Here is a 27,485-nt window from a genome sequence, read left to right as displayed (position 1 = left end):
AGATAAGATGGTGGTTTTAAGTCCATGCCTCTGTTTTTTCTGTTTTTTATCTGGTCACCGTTTATAAAACACATAAACGTTCCTGAAGTAGAGACGAGAACTTAGGACTCACCACATTACAGCTGAATATGTGCCCTCATTTTTTTCCTTCATACACCCTGGATCTTGATTCTTTTCTACACAGTAATAAAGCACCCACGGGAAAAACAGATGATCCATCCTGATCTCTTCCTCCATCTCCAACTAGATTATCTTGAAGTGTGATAGATCCAATGTTCTCATAATTTTAAACTGATGCAGAAAATGCTTCATTGCTGGGTATTGCTCTGTATAGGTTCTAGGTCCAGACGGCCAGTCAGCATGAGCTAAATGGTATCTCTTTCTCATCCAGATCATTCTGGACAGGTATGCAATGACCACTTGGAGGCATTTAGGGATTTTTTTTCAGACCAAAGCTTGGCAACCTTGAAGGCTTAATAGCCTTTCAAATTTGTTGGTTGCAAAGAGCATTTTCTATTAGGCTGCATCAGCGTAGGATGTCCGCCAATGTCCTGCTTTAAATACTTAAGAACATTTTCAGACTTTATCCTTGAATAGAGCCTGGTAAGGGAATACACTACTCTAACATGCATTTTTCAGGAGCTTCTATTCACTGATTCAATTGTGGTGTTCCTCAATGGACGCTGAGAAGTCTGCTCATGGATTTTGAGTACACCTAGGAATTGTTCAGACACAACACATAGGTACTATTAAAACTCCAGGATAATAGGTGTGGAAGATCACAGTTCCAAAGAAAGGACAAACCTTTAGAAATGTCAACCAGAGGCAGAATATTCTTGTTCACATTACTTACTGCTGTATAAAAATTTTGACATTTAATCATAAAGCACAAGATTTTAAAGGTATGATAAACCTGTACCAGCAATTTGTACCAGCACTTCAGCCAGAAAGATAACTCATCAAAAACATCTGAGGAAAAGAAATCGACACAGATCTCAATCACAGTGTTAATGACAATGTAATTATAATTGCTCAGATTGACATAAGAATAATCATTAGATAGATATTAAACTGCAGTCTTCTGTCTCAAAAATCTAATAAGAAATATGTTTGATCAATATGCAGAACCATTATCTGGATTGACAAGACTATTTTCCCTTCTATTTAGTTTGAGAAGCAAAAGGTTTTCTGCATCCTTATCAAAACAGTAACAAGAAAAAGCTTTAGGTCTTTAATTAACTTATACTTGACAGAAAATATGAAGGAAGAAAAACCACAGCAACAAACTATTCTAAGCAAAACAGTTAAAGAGGGAAGATTTAAAATAAGAATTTGTTGTCTTCAAGAAAGATATTTAATTCTCATTTAAAGACCTCCCAAAATGAACTCTTCCAATAATTAGCTGCCCTTAGTGTTAAAAATCAGAATTATTTTTAGTACATATTTGTTTTCAGTTTTCAATAACTAGATCTCAATATCAATTTTTCTCTATTACACTGAACATCCATCAGATATCAAAAAGTTCTTCCATGTAGATTCTGAGTTACTCAGTACTCGGCATCAGGGATGAGAGTCAGTTCAAGATATTGAGGTGTCCAAATGTAGATGTATAAGCTCTTCCTATAGTCAAAGAATATAAAAGCAAGAGTTAGTGGTATATAAAAGAGCAATTCAACTGACTGGACATGAGAAGTGGAATTCAATATACTTAAATTTTGATGCCTGTGTTTAGACAATGCAGTCAATGAAGCCTAGAGAACAATTCAGATTTGTAAAGTAAATATGAAGAGCTCTATGTTGTTGCCTAAACAAAACGAGTGCCATTTGGGACAACTTACAAAATGAGACAACATGAGACAGCCAGATATGGCATGGCATCTAGAGGAAAGCCAGGTCTTCTGCAGAGTCAGATTTAGGCCAGGCAGGATAATTTCAAGCATCTTAAATGTCATCAGATGCCTGTTATTATGTGACTGAATCAATAACAGTGTTGTTGCACTCTGATGCTCAGTGTTTCTTAAAAAGCAAGAAAAAATGATGGGAATAGTCTTTTTAGCAAGGTCTGCTGTGACAGGACAAGGGGTAATGCTTTTAAACTAAAGAAGGGTAGATTTAGACTGAACACAAGGAAAAAAATTTTCACAATGATGGTGAAGAAACACTGGAATGGGTTACCCAGAGAGGTGGTAGAAGTTCCATCCTTGGAAACATTCAAGGACAGGCTAGACAGGGCTCTGAGCAACCTGATCTAGTTGAAGATGTCCTTGCTCATTGCAGGGGGGTTGGACTAGATGACCCTTAAAGGTCCCTTCCATCCCAAAGCATTCTATGATTCTATGAAACTTAATTGATTGGGTGACATCGAAGATCTTGATGAGGGGATTGAGTGCACCCTCAGTAAGTTTGCAGATGATGCCAAGTTGGGTGGAAGTGTTGATCTGCCTGAAGGTAGGAAGGCTCTACAGAGGGACCTGGACAGGCTGGATCGAAGTGCCAAGGCCAACTGCATGAGGTTCAACAAGGCTAAGTGCCGGGTCGTGCACTTCAGTCACAACAACCCCATGCAATGCTACAGGCTGGGGGAGGAGTGGCTGGAGAGCTGTCTGGCAGAAAAGGACCTAGGGGTGTTGGTTGACAGCCGCCTGAACATGAGCCAGCAGTGTGCTCAGGTGACAAAGAAGGCCAATGGCATCCTGGCTTGTATCAGGAATAGTGTAGCCAGCAGGACCAGGGAGGTGATAGTGCCCCTGTACTGGGCACTGGCGAGGCCGCACCTCAAGTACTGTGTTCAGTTTTGGGCCCCTCACTACAAGAAGGACATTGAGGTGCTGGAGTGTGTCCAAAGAAGGGCAACAAAGCTGGTGAAGGGTCTGGAGCACAAGTCTTATGAGGAGCAGCTGAGGGAGCTGGGGTTGTTTAGTTTGGAGAAGAGGAGGCTGCGGGGAGACCTTCTTGCTCTCTACAACTACCTGAAAGGAGGTTGCAGCGAGGTGGGGGGTTGGTCTCTTCTCCCAGGTAGCAAGCAACAGGACAAGAGGAAATGTATTCAAGTTGTGTCAGGGGAGATTTAGATTAGATATTACGAAAAATTTCTTCATGGACAGAGTGGTTAGGAACGGACTGCCCAGGTAAGTGGTGCAATCACAGTCCCTGGAAGTATTCAAAAAATGTGTGGATGTGGTGCTTAAGGACATGGTTTAGAGGTGGACCTGGCAGCTAGGTTAACGGTTGGACTTGATGATCTCAGAGATGTTTTCCAACCTTAATGATTCTATGATTCTATGATTATTGGGATCTTGGCATAGAGTAATGCTTGCATGGAGAATCAGATCTCCTGATGTCCTGTGTGACTAGCCCATTACATGCATAATTCATCACTGTTGATACACCTAAAATGCATACAAAATGTCTCCTAAACATCTACATACAAAAGACGGTCCTATGCAACCATTTATGCAGGAAGAGTTTCTATTGACTACAGGTGTCTTATGTAGGCACAATTTGGTGATGTCTGTCTAGCAGGAATGACCTCAGTGAGTCTTTCACACAATCCACCCAGAATGTTAATCAACACATTTAGGCATATAAATTGAACTAGACACAGCAGGAGTTGCCAGACTGTCCAAAGTTTCCATCTGGAGGGCTTCTGTAACTGTTAGTCAAAGATGTCATTGTGAAGGTTCAGTTAGTCAGTCACCTGGTGTCAAGTTGGTCCATTGTCTCAAGCCTGTCCATTAATGCATTTATGCAGATGACTGGCTGGAGAGTTCCTGGACAACCCAAGGAATTAATGATTTGTATGTACTGGTGTGCATACAGACACACCCCTGAAACCCAGCTGCCCCACAATTATAACTAAAGAACAAATTTGATTTTCATACTTACAGCTCATTTATAACTTGTCTCATATCTCCTGGCACAATGTTTAACAACAAAAACCGTATAACTATAAATTATTAAAAAAGTATGTACTTTATAAAAATGGTTGGTAAAAAAGATGGGCCCTTTGGTATCAACAATAATATCTGATAAGGTAGAGCACACAAAGTGTGCAAATCTAAAAGCTATCTAAATGCTTAATGAAATGGCTGAAAAATAATTAATGATTGTCACAGTAAAGCAATGGAATGATGCCAAATCCCATTGGATTATGCCGCAGAAAAACGACACAAAAGTAGCTACGGATATACTACGATTTTGGTACTTGTTGCTAAAAAAGTTTTGTTTAGGGGTGTGATTGGACAAACCAAGAGTTACAGGTGAGGTCTGAAAATATTTATGCAATCTGAATTTGTAATTTATATTTTATTATTTATTCTACTTCTCTAATGATGTCTAATAGTGTGTCTTCTCTTTTAACAGACTTAGAAACCGCAGATGTAATTTATTGAATTATTCAACTTAAATTATGTTTTCATAATGTTAACAATAGCAACAGTACCTCCTAAACTAACGTGACTCATATAGTCAATAGTAGTCTATGAGCCATAAGTACTCAAAGAAAAACAAGGACTACCAATATTTTTCAAATTATCAGGTGTTCAATTAAGATCTACTTTTGCAAGTGTTTTTCTAAACACTAATTATATGGCATTTTCTGTCTATAGACTGCCTATGTATATTACATGAGAAGTGAAGAGCACATTAATTAATCTGAAAGCATAGTAAGAACTTTGTTCTTGCCCCCACTGAATTCAATGGGAATTTTGCCATCAGCTTCAATGAAAGCAGGTTGAGGTTTTAGATAGTTGACATAGAGCATATTTTAAAGCCACCTGTGCAAATGTAACCACTGAGACACCTTCTGTTGCTACTGTTCTACAGAATTTTCACTCTCTAATGGTATATTATTTCCACCTAAGAGTATTGATTAAACTCATCAGCTGCAACATTTTTTTCTAGAATCACACTTTTTACACTTAATCTCTGTTAGAATTAAGAGATATGAGTAAATGATCTTGTTTTGAGTTTTTCATGTTTTTATCTCAGTGTCTTCCATGAAAGCAATCACATTTACAATGAAAACTTCAGATAAGAAGAAAATTTGCAATGCGATAAAAATATTGCTGCTAAGAAGTCTTTTTGAAATAGGGAAACATTTATTTTCAGTTTGTCCATGTTTGTTTTATAGTCCTACTAAGGCTCGAAATACTGAGGTCAGGTTCAGATGTCTATGAAGGGATGGCAGCCATCCACATAGGTGTAACTTTCAGTTATTTGAACAAATAAGAAAAATTTATGTGTTTCAATTATTTAAATGTAGATAGACTCTTGTTTATTATTACTACAAAACAATTGGAGGAATGTGTTCTTACTTGTCATTGCATTGAAATTAAAGTTTAACTACTAGGCCTTTAACTCTTCAGCCAGGATGTTTTTTCCTGCATTCAAACATCTGTTTTCCTTTGGGCTATCTAACTGCCCCCTTTGGGCAAAAATAGCATCTATTGTCTTATAAAAATGTTACTTTATTGTACTGTAAGTGGTGAGATGACTTGTAGAACATTTGCAAATTGCATAGTTCCAGTTTTTAATAACAAAGTGTTTTAGTGTAGTTTTGATGCAAGGGCTTAGAGCCCAAGACTGGGGGTGGAGGATGGGACGTGATCTCAGTTACTATTATTGATATTGATTCGGGCCTGTATCCATAATATTAGTATCATAACAGTGGAAATCATTAAAGAGTTTTAGTACGGTATGATACACAAATCTCAGACTTTGCCTAACCTTGAAAAAAATCTGAATGACAAAATATGCTGGAATTTAAGTAGGGCTTTTTGGACTATTTAGTATGTATCACACTCTAATAAAGAGATTGTATTATAGAATATGTATTCCAATCACATAGCACACTTCTATCCCACTCATGACTATTTACTGTCTCTGCGAAGGAAGCATACATTATATACTGAAAAATAATACCAAGAGAGCACTTAACTCAGTTTTAATTTTTTGCAAAACCTATTTAGCAGCTGCAAACAAAGTAGTAACATAAAATGAGTCACTTCTTCGAAGCCACAGTATTGAAACTGTTGATTTATCAATAGGGGATAGGTGTATGTTGACATATGAGACTATTATCGCGTCAGGTTTGCTATTTTGTCTCATGGTTTGTTACAGCTAAAGTATTTTGTGACTGTTGGACCAAACTATATAACCCCTACGCAGACAATACTCAGTGTATTGTCAAGGGGAATTTAGGAAATGTAGTCAAAATAGACAGCACAAACATTGACCAAGGATGTTCATAAATTATAATTAATGTTTTGCAAATTTTCTTTGCATTATGGAACACTGAATATATAAAGATGTTCCCATGTAACAACTACTTCTATGATTTATTTATCATTTATTAGAGAGAAGTTCCAGCAAAGTTAGTGTGACTCATACCTCTGCAATTTGATACAGAATCAGGACCATTTATTTCAATGAAATCTGATAGCTAAACTTGGCCCTGTGTACTGATTTTTTCCTTGGTAATTTTGTCATCCAGTACCATGCCTTGTGGAAAAAACAAAACAAAACAAAACAACAAAACAAAACAAAAACAACCCCAAAACACAACAGAAAAACAGGAAAAAACATCAGTTGTGACATCAGCTGTACCTTCTTCCATGTATAAATTATGTACTTACCTACAGATATGAGTAAAGATGTAAACTTTTAAAGCCCTTAAGAGACAGGTAGACACAAAATGAAACATGACTGCTGTATACCCAATATTTAGGCCCTGAACTTCTGCTGGTATTCAAAATTCTGTGTTAGGCTCCTTTGCACTGTCTAAGGTGAACAAGGCACCCACAAATGGAGTTAAAAAAAATAATATCAGCCTGCTAACTGAAAGGCCACTTACCCCAGTCAATAAAATGTTGCTAGCAGCAGGCTACAGGTTTCATAATGATTTAACTCAGGCCTTGGGACTTACTGATAATTGTCATGTGCAGTCGTGGGTCTGTTTCACTTGTGACTTCAAAACTGGGAAGCGTAAGGGAAGGCTCAGGAGAGCTCTTTTCTGTAGCTTTACACTTTTTCTGCAGTGACTTATTTTGCTATAGCATTAAGCTGAATTTCCTACAGATTAGATTGTTTATGTGTATTCTCTTCTCAATGGCTACATCTGAAACAGAGCACGGGCTCCACACGGGTCAATGACTATGTTACAATAGGCCCTAGCAAAATTTTTACTCAAGGGAACTGTTTTCCAGGCAAACCCTAGGCACAGTTCAAGTGATATTGCAGACCAAGAACTATGTTAACAAGGAAGTATGGACAAACTGAACTAATTCTGGTAAGAAAGAGAGTGAAAAATACATGAATGTGAGCCTTGGCCTGTCCTTTACCCTCAAGGCCAGAAAATAGTCCCTGGCTTTTTTTAGTTATTACTACAGATTTAACCTGTGCCTTGCCAACCACACCTCCCAACTTTTCTTACTTGTTGAAAAAACTTGATGGCAGAAGGCTAGAGACTCCGTAGTTATGACTGAGGAAAAAGATTTCAGCATAAACTCTACTCCTTATTTTTTATTGTGTTCTAATATACATGTCCCAATCAAAGGAAAAGCTTCAGTCAGAGACTGTATTTTCATAGACTGAAGAGTCAATCAGCCAGAAAAAAATAAATCCATAGAAAATCAGGCTTTCTTAGTTCTGGTACTAATTGTTTCACAGAAACAAAGCAGGATGACCTTCTTTTAAGCACTATTGGTGATGATGCCACATCTACTCTCTCCTTTTTATAAAATACCTCAATGGCTAACTCATTGCCCCAGAACAGGAGAGACCTAGGGTCAATGCCAGTTTCTTTCTCAGGGAATACAAAGTCTCATCTCTCACCTCCCTGGCAAATGCAATAATCAACAAGACAGTTTGTTTGGAACAGCAGGGAGTGTTCATCTCTTGTCTTGTTGATTCTATATAGAAAAGAATTCAAGATTATCTGGGACAGAGAAAAAGAAAAGGGCAAGGAAAGTAAGAAAATGAGAACAGGACTTTCTGGTTTATTAAACATTCCCCTTGAAATGGAGGAAGCTGCCAATATCAGGCAATACATAAAAGACAGTTAATCCATTTTATTCATGACCATTGCTTGTAAAACACAAAAAAGAACTTTAGAGCAAAGGCTGGAGCTCAGATCTCCTGGCCAGTAGGTTATCTGGTCTGATGAAACTTAAGTTCATTTTTGCACAGGGCTAGAGCTTCAGCAGTTGGGATTGCAGATGCATAAACCCACACAAAGAAACCCAGCACATGGCACTTGGGGGACAAGCCACAGAATAACATTTAGGTTTCATTTTGTCAGAGGGCAGTGAGGTCAGGCTGCTCATGAAAGGCTTAGGGTAATCCCAGAGCCAGCCATGCCCTCAGTGATGAGTACAGTCCCGCAGGGTCTGGACACAGTGGGCAGGGATGAGATCCAGTCAGGAGCAAAGGAGATGCTCCTGACCAGGCTGGAGACCAGGCTGCAATGTGGGTCCAAAGTCTGTCTGGGAGAGAGGGTTGGAGGCAGAGCAGAGCAAGCTATGACACATGTCCCAGGGTCCGTTCAGGAGATGAGCTACTTACAGAGGTCTGTTCAGGGAGATGGAGCTGGAGCCAGGCATACCTACGGCATCACTGAGGCAGGGACTGATGGCCCCAGGCTGAGCTGATAGGGGTCCCTGGGCCCATGGGTAGGGGTGGAGGTCCCAGGAGCAGCTGGGCAGGAGCGGTAAGCCCCTTTGGGGGACTAAAGTCTTGGACAGATTCCCATTAGGTAGAGATCTTTGTAGCTGGGATCTACTGTGTCCTGCATGAACAGTCTAATTTCTAAGCTAAGAGAGAAAAAGGAAAACAACACTTTGCTGAGCAGAAAAGTATTAGGATAGCATTCTTGGATTTAGCCATCAGAAATCCACCTCACTTCAATGAAGGGTTCTCTGTTTTATTGGATGTAAGAATAATTCCCTGAGGCAATTCTGAACATTTCCTCCCTGTCCTGCAACATTCATAGCTGGAAAACCTGAGCCATTTTTAAATCCTCTAGAATTATGCAGGGAGGTAACATTGTGAGAACTTGGACTGATTTACATCTTCCCTACACACTTATGTCTTCAGGGAGCCACTGCTGGGGATAATATCAGACTAGTTTTCTATCGAGGAAATCCCACAAGAGAAAATCCTTTGTAAACTAACATGTATGAAATTTTACCAAGAAAAGGAAGACAGGAAAATGTTGTTAACACAAAAGATTTCCTCGGCTTTAAATAAAATATAATTGGGGATTCCTTTACATTTTATTATATGCCATTATTTAGCCCACTTTTTCACCTGTGGAGAGGACATAAGAGATACTTCACTGTTGGAAAAAATAAAGTGATGTCAAGTCACAAAATTTTATTTCTAATATAAAGCTACTACTACATACAAGACACTGTAGTTTGTTTACTACCATTGTGCATTTGCATTTTTAACATACAAAGGACTATTGCAAGAATAAATTCCTTGTTAATTGAATATTTTGGGATGGGATACAATCAAACAACAAGGTGTCATCACTAGAGACAGGGATGAAAATCTACCAAAAGAATCCTGCTGACGCAGCTGACATTTTGGAAGAGAGATTTCTACCCTCCACCCTATCAAATTAAGCAGTTTTCTATCATAGAGGACAGCCATCTTCTGAAATGTACATTTCTAGTGTCAATGCACAGGAAAATGGAGCTGTATGACACTTCAGTATTTTCAGCTAGTGACACCACTGAGTAAATCAAAGCACTAAAGGTGTCTATTTTATCTGTGTTAGTCAAGAGTCTCTAAAGTGTCATTCTGAGGGCAGAAAGGCTGGAAGATATGTTCTCTTGCAAACCTAGTAAAAGAGGAGGACTTTAATACTGTCTCCACTTAATGAGTGACTTTCTTCTTTTCCTTTTTCCTTTATTCTCCTTCTTCCACTGTTACTTTTTTCAAACAGACTTTGTGTATGGATTGTGAGGACACAGCATCAGTACTATGGTGACTAGAGCATTCAACGTGTAGAGAAATATTAGATGAGGAGCAAGGGTAAGATGAGCATTTTTAACATTTCAATTAAAAATAAATTAGAAACTACTATCTATTATTAATAAAGTGTGTAAGAAATGTTTTACAGTGATTCTCCCTCTTTCATCCTCTCAATTAATAACCTTTCTGTGGCTTCCACAGTGTGTCTAGCATTCACAAGGCTGAAAACAGACTAGTTTTGGGGCTCGCATGAGCACTCTCAGGCTCATCTGTAAATGAGATCAGCTCATTAAGACAGGTCACATATAGACAAGTTCTAAATGGAGTTGGGGGACCTCAGGCAGTTTTATAAAAAATGGACAAACAGTGATTAATCAGATTAAATTCAGATGTGAATTAGACTGTCTGAAACTTGAGACAAGAATTTTCTCGTGCTATTTTTCATCTGGTACTATGTACATGAAGGAGGTGAGGGGAAACAAAATTTGAATAGAAATATACTGATGGGGCATCTCTTCATCGTTTCACTAAAAATGTATATCCTCATTAGCTGGCTGTTCTTTGCACTTTTTTGTCAAGCATGGACAATTCTTTGTCTTGTGTTTTTTAATGTACTCACTGAAATCTTTATTAAAGATTGTGTTTACTAAAACAGAAGTATGAAAGGAGATTCATCTGTGTAATGTACTGCACAGTTGGATCTTTCATGACTTGACTTTAAATACAATAGAACCACATGTGGGATTTTAGTGACTCTGCTGTTCAAGACCTGAAATATTCTATAGCTAGTTAACAAAGAGATTTGTTAACTTAGAGTGAAGACCAGACTAGATCTTCAATTTACGTCCTTTACATACAGAACAGTGGTTCACTCAACATAAATACAGAGGTTGCTTGCTTGCCAATTTTCCCTTTTCATTCTGCTGCTGGTGATAAAAGTTATCAAACTCTGGAGTCATTTTGGCTCCTGTGGGTTGGAAATGAATCAGTATACTCAGTTTTAATGAGAGGGTTACAAGTAGGCATTGCTGGTGAAGAATACCTTCACTTCGAAATGATAAGCCCTGCTGAAATAGCTATGTAGTTTGTTCTTTCCATCTTCTCTTTAGTGATGTTTCTTAGTGCATTTCCAGTTCTGCCTCCTGGACCAGCATTCTGAAGACAGCACATAGAAAAGTACTGCTCTTCTTTATTACTAGAATAATCTTTACCAACAGTTAGCTTTATAAGAATGAGGATGTTTCTACAGTACATTGCAAATCAAAACCATTACATCAATTAGCCAGAGTGACTTTATGGCCTTCCATTTTTTTGCTGAGTTATAAAGCTTTATACATTCATAATGAATTTATACATTTCACTACTTACATAGAAGTGATTCAAATTGTTCAAGTTTTATTACATACGATAGTAAGCCCCAAGACTCATTGCTTCTAACTGTAGGCTCATAGGTAAATTCACAAATGATTGTACAATGCTGTTCAAGAAGTTCAGACAGTCTGTAAAAAAATATAAGTGAGGCTTGGTCAGATCTTATTGTTAAGACTAATGACATTATGCAGAAAGACTGTTCTTACTTGCCTGAAATGTCATAAATTGATTAATAATCAATGAGAAGAAGAGAGAAGGTTTCAAGGAGATTCTAGAAATTAATTTCTAATCAGAGACTATGAATGAATGTTTAAATGGAAGAAGAGGTATAAAAGGATGAATGCTGTGAGATGCCAATAAACTCACCTCTTCAAAACCGGTGTGGTGGCTGCTTCTAGCAGGTTACCAGATTCATATCTCCACATTTTCTGTGAAGAGTCCTTTCATGAACTCTTCTGCTTTCTGCCTCAGTGCAGACAGGAATCCTTTTATGGTTATGTATTTGGGAAGGTGGATCAGATTGGTCTGATTTCCATTGCGTTCAGCAGATACTATGACTGTAGATCTCTAATGTGTGATTGGCCTGTGACCTGACTAAGAGATTGCCTGGCTCCCTGTCATCCGCCTCAAAGTATTATCTGGAGACATGTATGTTCATATTGGTAGAAGACTTACATGTTTAAAAGGGAATGAAATCAGAATTTGATGGCCAATATTTAAAGATACAAAATGGGTAACTCCCACACTGTTGTCAGCTTACCTAAGGCAGTGCCTAACCACCACAGGCGCTACAGCTTGCCACATTTAGCTTTGCTAAAAACTGTTGACACAGACTAGTGACTCAGAGTTAAGAATAATAAACCACTCAGCACATAGCTGATTTCAAAGCAAAAAATAATGAAAAAATATGCATTCTTTTTAATACATACTTTCCACGGATTTGTCTGACAAATTTCCTCATTGCAGCCATGTTACAAACATCCCAGAGATTACTTCCCTTTCGCATATGTGAACTTTCCTTTTGCGTAATCACTCAGTGGCTAGATTAGTCACTAGTGGGAGAGGGATATCAGGAAGACTGACCCAAGTTCCCTCTCCACCTAAAGAGATTCCTTCACACATCTGCCATAGAGTGTCCTCAGCAGACAATAACCCCTCTGCCACAACACTTTTTCTTCCTACTGATGAAACTGCTCCATTGTGCAATAAATAATTCTAAGTTCTGGGAAAGAATAAGGGAAGAGAAGACAAAAGTAAGATGACAAAAGAAGAAATAAACAGAGCAAACTGGAATACGGCTCTTCAATCTGTCGATTAGGGCACTGAATTATTGCTGTTGTGATTGCCTCAATTTGGAACATAGACAAGGATGCAAACTTTTTTGATCTTCCTCTCTCAACTCCTCACCAAATACCTGGTGTTGGTTTCTCAGGAAAAGCTATCAAGGTAGATCAATCTGGGGTCTGACCCAACATGTGACATAATAGTTATTATCACGATTGTTTCTATCATTATTATATACGGTGAATATATTATTATTGCCAAATTCTTTAACTAAGTTGTGAAATACCTTGAATTTTCTAATTTAATTTTTAAGACACCTCAGAATAAAATGAGAATATTCTTACTTCACTCCCAGTTAAAAAAAAAATGCATATGTATATATTTTATACTGTATATAAATACTTATTTATTGAAGAAATTAATAATTGCAAATTAAGACCTTTATGTCAAGACCTGAAGAAAAGCCTTGCATATCCAGTATTGGAGGAAGTGTTCAAGAACTGTTCATCTTTGTGAAAATAATTACCTTCATAAAGTTAATTAGCTGCATAAATGCTGGCTGCATGAGTTAGCACTGCCCAAGGGCAACATAGCATTCATGAATCAGTGTAATTCATACATGTCCATCTCAGTCCTTTCTACCTTTTTGATGTTTTATGGCCTTGAGTACCCCCTTTTTTAGTACTGAATCATTTGTCATGCAATCACAGTGAGGAATGTTAGCCTTATTGTGCATACCTAGAACTGCTGTTTTCCGAGGCCTTTCTAAAAAAGTTCCAGACAGGTCTGTTTGTAAATGTTTATCAAGTATTCCAGGTCTTTCATAGCTAGCCAGAAGTCCTTGCTATTTAAAAGAAGGACAACCAGAGAAGAAAGAGAATTAATTTTCATATAAGCACTCTGAATATGGAAAAATCTGTGATGAAATAATAACCCATCAGCCTTTTCCATATGGAACCAATTCAGACACAGTAAGCAAATAAAATTATTCTACTGTAATCCATTCATTGGCAAGAACTTGCTTTAGGTCATACATAATGCAGTAGTAGTTTCTTCTGACATTGAGATATGAAATTTTAATTCTAAAAAAAAAATAAATCAAAAAATGCTGTTTAAAATACCTTAAAACCAACCCTCCCTACCTGAGTTTCTTTTGTACTAAAGCCTGAGCTTTCAATGGCTGAAGAGCCTAAATTACTTGTGAATAACATTGGTCACTATGCACAGCCATTTGCAAATGAACACAGAGTAGAGTAGCCCTATGGAAAGTGCCCTGAAGTAAGAAAGTCAGGATTGCTCGAGATAACATTTGCTGCAGTGTGGGGATGCCAGCATTATGAACCTGGTCACTCAGGGCTCTGTCACTGGAAAAGTAACGGGCACCTCCAGAAAATGTTTCAGCATATCTAAGATCTGAAAGCTGAAGTATTTTACTTCAAAGGGGAAATGCAAAAAGGGAAGGAGCTACACAATGATACTGCATCTATTCAAAAAGGGATCTGAATACTGGTCTTTGTTCAGGGCACAGAAGTAACCTCGAGGTACTACTGGGCAAAAGCTACCCCAGATTCATTCCTTGTGGAATCTGATTCTTGATCTGAAAATACCTATTATATCAGATTGAGGAGATGCTGATAGGACTTAAATTTCTATGGTCTTGCCTTCCATACAATATCCACATGTATCTTCCCAAATTGACTACAGTAATGCGGCTTACACTTGGGTGAATTACCCCACTTCCTTACATTGCTTGTAGGTGTGGATTTAGTTTAGGCACATGGTAGTCAAATATCCCATGTAGTTGCAACTGAATTGGTTTGCACAGTCAAGATTTAAGTAAGAAAAAAACCTCTAGTCATTTTGGGAATTTTAGCAGAAAATCTTAATTACTCATAGATTTTAAAGTAAGGCAGCAGAATGCTGAGTGGGATCTCTGAGGATTTAACTAAAACTTATGCATATGGTAGGGCAAGTACTTGGGATGCAGATACCCAAATTCCCTTGTAGATAGACTTAAGCACCCATTTTAAACTGTAAATCTTTACTACATTGTTGTTTCATTCATGACACATAAATGTTGCATTTTCCTTGATTTGCAATGTCTACATCTGATCGGTAAAAAAAAAGTACAATATTTGCTCATGTAAAATGTAAGCTTGAGCATATACAAGTACATGTTCTGACATTATTGTCAGGGAATGAGATAACCAAATATTAAAAATAATTAATAACAAGGACTCATTTAATTTTTTAAGGTGCCCTTTGTGAATGAGTACAGCAAAAGAAACTGGTTTATTGCAGAGTAACTTCAAAATTAATGCTTTTTTGGGGATACATTCAATATTTGAAAAATAACTCCACCAAATTCAAAGCTGTTGCACTGTGTGTCTTAGCGTTTACCAAAATATTCTCCTAAAAATGAAAAAAAGTTAAATCTATATGAATACAGTAATTACACAGATGAACAGCTTACTAAAATATCCTGATTGCACACTTATTTGTGAAGTTGATATCACACTTCATATCACAATATTGCTATACACTGTCATGGTAACAGAGCTTTTTCCTGCAGCTGTGATTTCACTATCGTGTCTGTTTTATATGACTTTGGGCTTCAGTGGAAATGCTCTTTTATAATACCTTCTGCCTTTTTGTAGTTTCCATAATACCTGATAGTGGGTTATAAATCCATGTTGATTCTGCAACTACATCTACACTACTTCACAACATGTGTGTGAAACACTGGGACCCAGACAGGTTCTTCTAGCCATTTAAATTTCAGATTTTGATGTGTTTTCTTTCAGAAAATTCCTTCTGAATTACATTTGTGGTGGGTTGACCTTGGCTGGATTCTGGGTGCCCACCAAAGCCGCTCTGTCACTCCCCCTCCTCAGCTGGACGGGGGATCAAAAACATAAAGAAAGGCTCATGGGTCCACATAAGGACAGGGAGAGATCACTCACCAATTACCATCATAGAATCATAGAACGTTTTGGTATGGAAGGGACCTTTAAAAGTCATCTAGTCCAACCCCCCTGCAATGAGCAGGGACATCTTCAACTAGATCAGGTTGCTCAGAGCCCCATCTAGCCTAGCCTTGAGTGTTTCCAAGGATGGGGCATGTACCACCTGTATAGGCAACCCATTCCAGTGCTTCACCACCCTCATCGTGAAAAATTTTTTCCTTGTGTTCAGTCTAAATCTACCCTCCCTTAGTTTAAAGCTTGTCATGGGCAGAACAGACTCTACTTCGGGAAAATGAATTTAATTTATTACCAAACAAATCAGAGTAAGGTAATGAGAAAAAACCCTCTAAATCTTAAACCGCACTCCCCCTACCCCTCCCTTCTTCCCGGGCTTAACTTTACTCCTGATTTCTTTACCTCCTCCCTTGCAGCAGCACAGGGGGACAGGGAATGAGGATTGCCGTCAGTTCATCACACGTTGTCTCTGCCGCTCCTTCCTCCTCAGGGAGGACACTCTTCTCCTGCTCCAGCGTGGCGTCCCTCCCACGAGAGACAGTCCTCCACAAACTTCTCCAACATGAGTCCTTCCCACAGGCTGCAGTTCTTCATGAACTGCTCCAGCCTGGGTCCTTGCCACGGGGTGCAGTCCTTCAGGAACAGACTGCTCTAGCGTGGGTCCCCCATGGGGTCACAAGTCCTGCCAGCAAACCTGCTCCAGCGTGGGCTCCTCTCTCTCCACGGGTCCACAGGTCCTGCCAGGAGCCTGCTCCAGTGCTGGCTTCCCACGGGGTCACAGCCTCCTTCGGGTGCATCCACCTGCTCCAGCATGGGGTCCTCCATGGGCTGCAGGTGGATATCTGCTCCAGCAGTAACCTCCATGGGCTGCAGGGGCACAGCCTGCCTCACCATGGTCTTCACCATGGGCTGCAGGGGAATCTCTGCTCTGGCGCCTGGAGCACCTCTGCCCCCTTCTTCTTCCCTGACCTTGGTGTCTGCAGAGTTGTTTCTCTCACATATTCTCACTCCGCTCTCTCCAGCTGCAATTGCAGGGGTTTTTTTTCCCCCTTCTTAAATATGTTATCACAGGGGCACTACCACCATCGCTGATTCGCTCAGGCTTGGCCAGCGGCAGGTCTGTCTTGGAGCCGGTTGGCACTGGCTCTATCAGACGTAGGGGAAGCTTCTGGCAGCTTCTCACAGAAGCCTCCCCTGTAGCCCCCCCACTACCAAACATTGCCATGCAAACCCAATACAACATTTAAATTAAAACCTACTACTCCTTTCTCCCAAGAGTTTAATGAATTAATGAGGTGATCAGGATAGTTGTTCGCAATACAGCTACTGAAATTTTATTGACTGTCAGTGAGTAATTTAAAAATGGCTGGTGTCCATTGGCTTAGACAGATAGAGCCTTCCTCTGCCCAGACAGTAAACAAAATGTGCCAACCGTTGTTTGAACTTCTTTATTATCTATTAGGAAAAAATCTTTTTGAAAAAAATAGTCCTTGCTAATGATAGAGTAGGGTTCAAAAATGTCAAAATTATGATCCATACAAGCTTGTATGTTGAAAACCATAGAATCATAGAATCATTTAGGTTGGATAACACCTTTAAGATCATCGAGTCCAACCATAAAGTTTGCTTTATGCAAACTTTTATACAAGAGAATAGTGCATGTGAACCATACTGTCACTTGATCAAGGCTAGACAGGAACCACATCACTTTGCAAATGGAGTAAGTCTGAAATTAATCCCTCTAAAAATGATTTTACATCTAACAATTGGAATCTGATGTCAGCTCAACCTGTTAGTGATCCTTCAACAGATACAGTAATACAGTTTTGATCTGACAGTCGAGTAAATTTTGCTGGTCAATATAAACAAGAAATATGTATTAGAAAGAGATACTATCTTTTCTATAATAATCTAATGTTTGGAAAATTTAGGAAGTAAAAGCCTTCTAAGGCTTCTAAATTTGAGAAAGCTCATGACTGATGATGAATGATTCCCAGAAAAGTGCCCTAACTACTAAGTCATTGGCGTAGAGACATCTAGGGAGGAGGGCAAGATGCTCTTTATACTCCTGTTGAAATTATACCCTTGTGTGGACAGTGGAAAATTAATGGGACCTCAGAGAGGGACAAAACCAGGAGGGGTTGTCAGAGAGCTGGAGAGACAAAAACACAGAAAACTGGAGGAGCGCAGCTCAAGTCCAACAATGCCTTCCAGATGCCCTTTCTTTGGAGATGGCTGTTGGCTGGCTTAGCTAATAGATGTTTTGAATTTTATTCTCAGGTGTCTAATTTATCTGACATATCCTACAAAGAACTTGTGGATCTACCTCACCTTTGAATTATTCTCTCAGACTTGAGTGCTTAAAAGTAAGGCATGGCAATGTCATCTTATGCCAGTTCTCTGTCTCACTTCTGTATCCAAAGTTGAGCACCCATTCAGACAACCTTACCTTGTACCTTACCTCAAACCCATGAAAATCTGTTACTTTAGATCAGGCCCCTAGAACAGCATAAAGCACTGAGGTGAATAGAAATTGCAGGTATCATAGAATCATATAACCATTTAGGTTGGAAAAGACCCTTAAGATCACCAAGTCCAACTATTAACCTATCACTGCCAAGTCCACCACTAAACCATGTCCCTAAGCACCACATCTACCCGTCTTTTAAATACCTCCAGGGATGGAGACTCAACCACTTCCCTGCGTAGCCTGTTCCAATGCTTGACTGCCCTCTCGGTGAAGAAGTTTTTCCTAATATCCAACCTAAACCTCCCCTGACTCAGCCTGAGGCTGTTACTCTTGTTACTTGGGAGATGAGACTGATACCCACCTCGCTACAACCTCCTTTCAGGTAGTTGTACAGAGCAAGAAGGTCTCCCCTCAGCCTTCTCTTCTCCAGACTAAACAACAGCCAGCTCCCTCAGCCACTCATAAGACTTGCTCTCCAGACCCTTCACCAGCTTTGTTGCCCTTTTTTGGACACGCTCCAGCACCTTGATGTCTTTCTTGTGGTGAGGGGCCCCAAAATGAACACAGTACTCGAGGTGGAGCCTCACTGGTGCCGAGTACAGGGGGACAATCGCTTCCCTTTTGAAGGATAACATTTGAAAATGTTATCCTTCTGCTTAAAAAGTTTGACTTAAAAAGATAACTTCTGTTCCCCAGTCCTGATTTCAAGGATGAAAGAAGTATATATTGGTTAACTATCTGTCACTATACTGTGTTAACTTGTGTTGTATTTACAATGAAGCAAGAATTGTGTTGGTGCAGAGGAGATCAATAAGAAGTCTGTTATCAATCTACTAGCAAACTCTGAAGTTAGAAAAAAGGAGAACTATATTGCTTTCAAACATCCTTGACAGTTTAACAAAGATGTAGCAAAGACAGAGAAAGAGATGGGGAGGAGTTGTGATGACTACCCTTGGTAGCAAAGAAAAGAAGAATGACTCAGGTGCTGAAGAGTTACATGAACCACATAGTTTCATCCTTCAGAGGTTGAAAAGTTCAGGGCTATTAGCTATTTTCTTCTACTGACAATGAACAAAAGAACAAAGCAAGAAACAGAATAGCTGTCCAAACAGACTTTCTGCGTTTATTGGCCTAACAGCTTTACTTTCATCTAGGAAAGCATGAATTAATGGAGTAAGTAGTCATGAAACATGTTATCTTTAGCCTTGAAAAAGAGCTTTGTTAAGCCTTTAAAACAAAAAGTCTTGATCTTTTTAACATGTGAGCCACATAAATAGCAAAACATATCACATCACTGTAATATAAAGTAAAAACACACACATACTTGTTTTTCTCATGTAAAATTTTCTCATGCAGCACTAAAAAGTTCCCTCTAAGAAGCAAATTGTGCAAGAGGCAGAGCTGACTTCATTGTTAAGATTTAATCAATTTTAAACCTTTAAAGAAAGAAGCAATCTAGTAACTCTTTGATTAAACTAAGGAGGTAGCTAAGCGGGACATAGGGAGCTCCAAAGCATTTTATTGTCTCTTACATAGTGCTTCCATAGGACATTATTAGATGTTCTGGGATTGCATATGTGCTGTATGGTCTCTTTGCTGAAAATTGCTCTCCTGACCACAATATGATACTGAGATTAGCAGCATTGCAGGTCTTTTTCCTCAGGGAAAGACTTTTGGCCCCAGAATCTTAAGAGTTCCTGCATGTTTTTAATCAAAGACACTGCTTGTGTCTCTTGTGCTCTCCCCCGGCTCCATATGAACAAGTCTGAAGAAGCAGTAAACTCAGCATCTGTGGCAGTTTCCTTACTTTGAAAGAACATGCAGTATGAGCTTTGCATTTCATTATGATTATGAATTGTTAATGTGTAACTCCATAAACATGCAAAATATTAGACCTTTAAAAATGAGGTCGTATTTTTAGCCTTAATGTTAGCAGAGAGGTAAGTACGTCTGAGTGTGAGAGCATGTATTTTTCAGGTTTATTGCACCATTTGGGGGAGCTGTTTCTCTGTGGTTCTTGCCTGCTAGCAATGAAGCTCCATTTTGGCCACTGGTGTCAGTAATAAAGAATCAGAAGTACAGATGAGGTGAAAAGAGCTAGTGTGACTGAACAGATGAAATTGGAAACAATAAGGCCTAACCTTTGGGATACATATAAGATGATTTGGGGGTGAGGGGAATAGATAAATGGTCAATTTAAACAGAGGAAGAAGGAAGTCCTGAGTAGCATTAAGAAGAAGGAAAGAGTGGAAGAGTTGGCATTGTAGCTTGACTGCTGCTGCTCAAGGAGCTGTCCTGAAGGAGAGGAGGAGAAGCATTAGCAGGAAGGAGATTACTGGACATATGCAAGTCCAGAGCAAAAGGAGGTCCTGAAGAGACATGTTTATGTTTGGGTGCGGTGGGGATACACTGGAGCACGAGGGAGGAAAAGATGGATTTAAAGATACATTTAGTGTGACAGGTGTGTAAGTAAGGTACCCACTTTATATACACATTTTTCCTTTCTTCCCCCCCCCCCGCCCCCGGTCTGCAGTAATACCAGGAGAAGGCTTCAAACTGTAGGCTGAGAAGAAAAAAACTGCCTTATCCTCTTGTTAACCAAATGACTGATGCACCAAAAAAAACCCCCATCCAAAAAAAAACAGAAACAAAAAAACCCCACCTCTTGTACTGAAAAAAGAACTCAACAAAAACCCCAGAAGAATTAACACAAGTGAGACTGTGGAGCTGTGAGTGGAAGCTTGTAGGGATAAACACAATTTAACCAGACAGCCAATAATAAGTTCTACATCTCCATAAACATAAGCAGAATATGCATGAATTGGGCCTTTATAGTAAAAGAGGGAGCAGAAATGAATTTGCCTGTAAAAGATGGTTAATACTTCTTTCATCTCTCATACTGCTTTCTCTCCCCAAGCTTCTGCACAGCTAAGCATAAGTACTCCTTTTTTACCATTTTATTTCCCATTTCTTGCTAAGGCCTTCAAAGTTGGTGCTGCAAACACTGAGTAAGAATGAAGGCCATTAATTTAATACTGAAGTATTGCAAACAGCACAGAGAGCATGTCCTCCTCCCCTTCATTGAACCTATGTGAAAGCAAAAGGTATTTTACTCACTACCAGAGGTCACATGGAGAAGAGCTCTGACCTGCATTTTTCACTGGTAAATGGAATAAAAAACCCCAACAACAAAACCTCTTAGTATTTCCCTCACACTATCTTAGAATCAAAGTTCCCTGATTATTTTGTGCCACAGTAAATCCCATAACAAATGGAAGATTACACAGCAGCCTGAGTTGCATGTTCTTAAAAAAAAAACCCAACAACAAACCACACTGGCAGACCGTCACTAAATTACGTACTGAAGTGTAAGGTTGGTATTACAATATACTCGCACAACTACCTTTTCTCCTTAAAAATTCTCACTATACATTGCAAACTAGCTTGCCTGTGACCCAGTGGTACTGCCTACATTAAAATTAAAACTCCTTTGGACAATATTTTACTTTATTTATGTCTACATTTTGCAATGTACATTCTGCATTCAGGACTGCAAATGTCCAGATGACTTTAATATATGCTTATTTTTAAATCAAATATGTTCCATTTCATTTTATAATCTACTGCCACCATCTGCCCCCAGTTTACCTCTTAAGTATCAAGTTATTCTCTCACACTGATAGTTTTAAGGTTGCAGAAACTCAAATTAATTAGGGTGGAAAGAGTTAGCCAAACTTTGGTTTTATTTACTTTACTTTTCAGGCATGATTTTAGCTTCTATAATTCCCTAAGTCTTTATTTCCTTAGAGGAACTATTGCAGGAAGTTAATCCACAAGCTGCACCAGCTTCTTAGGATACATTTTAAAAGACAGAGCTAGATAATGGTTCTTACTGTTGCTCTTTTCTGTTTCTCTGCCAACATAATGCAATGGCGAAGTAAGGTGAATTGAGGATCAACTGAGTGCCCCATCCCCAGTATGCTTAGGTGAGATAATCACTCTAGTGTTCCAAGGCACTTTTCAAGGAATTAAATAGAAAAACTGTATTCTGTCACTAAATGATGGCTGAATGAATATTTTTGTCAACAATATTCACAGAACTACTGAAGAAATAGTAGTGAATTCCTTGTTTCAGTCTCAATTGAACCCTGAAAAAAAGAAAATGGTAATCTGAGTCTAAAGGACAACAAAAATATGGAGACCAGAAAGAGTAATCTTAAGTGGTCTAAAAGAAGCGGAAGTCTTTGGAAGGGAGAAAAAATCCAAAGATCGCATCTCTGCAATACTTACTCAGGCAGCTTTTCCTTTAATATCAGTAAAAATTTTGAATGATAAAGCTATATAAGACTGGACTGTGAATCTGTATGTTTCCTCTCATGTGCCAGTTAAATTATTCATGATGAATCATCTCTTGCTAATCCTTTTTTTTTTCCTTACTGTTGTCTAAACAGGTGATACTGGATGGCTATTATTTCATCTAGTTACCACTTTCAGTAAAGAATTCCCTTCACAAATCTGACAGGGATGTCACCACTTTTTCAATCTCTCAAGTCAAATTAAAAACTCACTTGTTTTTCTTTTGCTTGCATTTTTATCTCCTTGTAACAGACTGCCATATACAATTAGTGTAGACTTAAAAAAAATCCTGGAACTCTTTGGGAGGATGAGAGAACCATCTTAGTTCTTTCTATTATTGAAAGAACATCATCATTCAAAAGATAAAATGTTTTTAATGAAAGAAGCAGAATTTTTGATCAGACAAATACAAAGCAGGTTTTCATAAAGTCCAGGCAGTTTATTTTTTTAGCAACTTGTTGCAGTGGTCTAGACTTATTAATGACTCTTGAGTAAAAATCAACTTGGTTAAGAAGTTCAACTGCAGAATGAGTTTTTGAGGAAATGAGACTAATCAAAAGTCAAAACTCAAATACCCTATCTTCCGCAAAGCTTTTCCACCATAATAAGATATTTTAACAGTTGTTAACACTCCTCAGGTTTCTCATTACTTATCACCAGAATTGCCCCACCTAGGAATATATTTTGTGGCAATCAAGGAAATAAGATTAGAAGATTCAGTATAGCAGAGTAGATATTGTGCTATCAGCACTTAATTTGGATGTGCTCATGGTAGGCGCTATCAGTAAGTGAACACAAGGATATGAATGCAATATTAGCACTGAAAATTTTGCCCATTTTCCAACTCTGTGAGAGTCCACTGTCTGGGGGAGTGCATGGAGGTAGTGCTAGGAAGAGTCTGGGATAGTAATGCCTTCATTCCTGTTACAAGAACAAGCCTCTGGAGCCAAGACTGCAGAAGCCCATGAGACAAAAGGAAGACCACTACAAAGGAACAGGAGTTCCTTGTAGGTAAGCATCAGCTAGGACAGCAGAAGCTTGTGATCTCCTCTTGCAACCTTGTTAGTGTTCTTTTAATTAATCACTAAAGTGATTATACAAAATACTGATTGTGAAATGAATAAACTACAATAGACAAAGTTGCCTTAATCACAATATAGGGTTATTAGTTGAGGTCTTCACATGCCATGGACATTTGTTTCCCTCTTCTCTATATGTTGGGTCAGAATCATCAGTAGGAGTTCAGAAAGGATTCATGACTGTCAGGAACTGGAAGATCTGGTCTCTCATTTCTTAAGTGAGTTCTCTAACTACTGAAAGTAATGAGCAACTTCTTCCCATACATTCATATTATAAAATGAGAAAGTTGTGAACACTTTTGCTTTCTGTCCCAGTCATGTCTGTGCATGTTAGATGTCTTTCCAGTGTACACAGGAAAATGTAAAAAAAAAAGTTCTCCTCTAAGATGTCTGTGCTAATATGATTTGCTTCTGAATCCTGGTGGGTGTCAAGCTAAGACAGCTTTTTGGCTGAACAGGGAAAAGCCTTGCTACTGTTGGACACTTCAGATCAAATGATTGTAGCACAAAGCAGGGAATGAAGTAACTTCTGAAATCCAGCTGGAACTTGGCTGCCCAAACTCAACATGAATACTATGCAACGAACCTCCATTCTTTCTAGTGACTGGCTACACTCCCTCATCACATTTCCTATTGGTTTGCCTGATAACATTTTCATATACCAAATAGTGTGTTCATCTTTTTTGGAATATGGAATTTAAATAATAAATTAGTGTTTCAATTTTTTTTTTTTAAAAAGTATTGATTTTATTTTTGTTTGCTATCTTTTGAAATACTGTGCTCCACATCTATATTAATTTGGAAAGCTTTGTTCTTGGCAAAAGGTCTAGAAAATGGAGTAAGCAATATCACAGCAGCCTATTTAAACTGGAGTGCAAAGTGATTTTTATAAGTCTATCTTACTGCTTTTATGACTTTGGCAGTAAAAAGAAAGTTAATATTATAATGTCCTTGTTGCATATCAACAGCCTTTGTCAATACCACTTGTAAGGACAAAACAAAAGCATAAAGATAAAGATAAAGATAAAAGATAAAGTATTTTTTGCATATGAAAAAGGCATCTGATTAGTTCCCGAGCCTACTAGTATAAATTACTTATTCAATTCTTTCTAATTGTAGCTGTTTGAGGAACAATTCCACATGTGATCTCAAGCCATTTTTCCCCTTATATGAAATTCACAACTGTTATGGTTTAACCCCAGTTGGCAACTAAGCACCATACAGCTGCTCACTCACCCTCTCCCCTGCAGTGGGGGAGAAAGAAAAAGTAAAACCTGTGGGTTGAGATGAAGACAGTTTAATAGGACAGCAGAGGAAGAGGAAATAATAATAATGATAAAAGAATATACAGAACAAGTGATAAACAATGCAATTGCTCACCACCTGCTGACTGATGCCCAGCACATCCCCAAGCAGCAATCGCTACCCCCTGGCCAACTCCCCCCAGTTTATATACTGAGCATGATGTCACATGGTATGGAATAGCCCTTTGGCCAGTCTGGGTCAGCCATCCTGGCTGTGCCCCCTCCCAGCTTCTTGTGCACCTGGCAGAGCATGGGAAGCTGAAAAGTCCTTGACTAGTGTAAGCACTACTTAGCAACAATTAAAACATCAGTGTATTATCAACATTATTCTCATCCTAAATCCAAAACACAGCACTATACCAGCTACTAGGAAGAAAATTAACTCTATCCCAGCTGAAACCAGGACAGCAACAACCAACCACAGTGTTCATTATGAAGAGTTGTCTGAGAATACTAGAATGACTGAAAAAAATAATATCTTCTGCGACAAACTGCTGTAACAAATATTGGGGCACATACAGTTTATGTGAAATATTTCCAGTTTACAAGAATTCACACTCTCATAACCTTGTCATATCCCCTTTTCTCCAAACTATGGGTCCATATGAGCATATCTCTGAACTCTCATATTTATCATCTAGTTGTCCCATTTCACGTCAGACTCCTTGTGTTGTCCACAGACTTTGCATATATATCTGCCCTGATATGGTTAGTGATGTTTAGTTGCATTTCTTTAACATACTGTTGGAAGCCCATATGCTCCCAAATGTTGTCTGATTTGTCATTGCATTAAATACTTTTATTTAAACTATTAAAGATAAAAGTATCATAAATAAAGCCTGGGAAAACTGGCACAACTTGTGGATTTGATCCTAACTTTCACTGATGCTCTTCCAATGGAAAGTTAGGCACAGGTTTTTTTTGCTTGGCTGTGTTAAAACTTTCTGACTCCACAGTTAGCTGCACGTGGTGATGGAAAGAACATATACTTAATATTCCTTCCTTGCTGACTAGGTGATAGGTAGAAAAGAGAGACAAGCAAAAAGTGGTTGAAACCTAGGCTTATCACCTTCTGCTTCCTATGTGGAAAAAACAAGCTGCTTTAGCAGGGATATGATATAACTATGAAAGAACAGTAGTAAATAGCATTCTTTGAAGCAGCTGTGCTGCAGATGCATTTATTTCCTGAAGCTTCTCCTTATTTAATGTAGCAACACATTTATTCACACTCATGGCATTAAGTAAAATACTATTCTAGGTTTACAATAGTGAAGTTGCAAAGCATCGTCGATCATAATTGCATTTCTAGCAATACAAAAAGTTTCCAAAACATTTCTAGCAAAGTTTTCTGCAGTGCAGATTGACTACTGGTGGAAAGCATGAGCAAGAGCTCTTATACAGGTTTTGATTAATAAGTTACCCATTTTGTTAAAGGACTGCTAACCACATTTATTTTTAAGTTAAAATGCAGAAGAAAGTTGATGAGGTAGGAGCAAAGAAAACTAATCTTGAATTTTAATAATTTCCTTTTCGTGTTAACAATAATTTCAAAATAATTGGAGTCCTACAGCAGTATGTGTCCATGTCAACAGAAAGGAGTTCCTGAAAAGCTCCATAGCAGTCTCTGTTTTAATATATTCAATTATATGAATTTTCCACTTTCTAGATGCCTGAACAGTGATCTTGCATCAAGAAACTAATTAAGCAAACAAAGAATATAAAAACAGATGGCAAACACAGGATAAGAGTGATATTAAACTTGATTCATCAACTTGTTCTTAGTGTTAGCAGAAATGATCTTAAAAATGTATTTTTGTATCTTGGATTAAAACCAATTAAGGAAGAACCTATATGAAACATAGAGCAATGTGAGAATAAGATGTATAAACTGAATTAAGATTATATTTTTCCAGATAGATTTTTTGGGAAAGTTTGATCATGAAATTATTTCTAGGCAGTTAGATACACAATACAATCTAACTACAAAAAGTTCTGAATGATGCCCAACTTTTACGAAAACTATATTTAATTTTAGCTTTAGCATAGGAAAGCAAATGATCTCTGTCTAATGGATTATATGTGAAGCACTAAGATTGATCCAAAGACAATTTTTACTTAACACTGAAGCGGAAATTATGAGTTTTAATATTCTCCCAGTAAATGGTTTAGCTTCCACTGCATTTAGGGACAGCATATAGTCACAAAAAATGAATTATCAGTTGGCTTTTGGTACTGGCATCAGTCTGAAAAACCAATGAACAAAAATATTCAGTTTCAATGGTGTTTTGCTTTTGTTTTTTCTTGCTGAAATAAGAAACTACAAAAAATTCAGTTCTTATCTACATATAAAATTCCAATAGACATAAAAGATTTCAAGTCAGGTGTAAAAAGAAAGCTGAAGATGATAACTAAGGCTTACCTTTCCATGAAGAGATAAATGGAGCTCTCCTCCTCTCCTCCTCTCTGAAAAGATAGTATTAAGGACATTCTGTCGAGGACTGTTATGGAACCAGAATTGTCTCGACATTGCCGTTCTACCGCCATCTTCTGGGTTCGACATCCAGCCCCCGACAAAACCACCACAGGATGGATGCCCATGCAGAGACCAGGACACGAAAGGTGGGACCATGAACTTGCACGCAAGCCTGCGCAGAGACCAAGG

Source organism: Platalea leucorodia, assembly GCF_965183815.1.
Source record: "Platalea leucorodia genome assembly, chromosome: 4".
In the NCBI taxonomy this organism is placed as follows: domain Eukaryota; kingdom Metazoa; phylum Chordata; class Aves; order Pelecaniformes; family Threskiornithidae; genus Platalea; species Platalea leucorodia.
Note: the sequence above shows the minus strand (reverse complement) of the source record.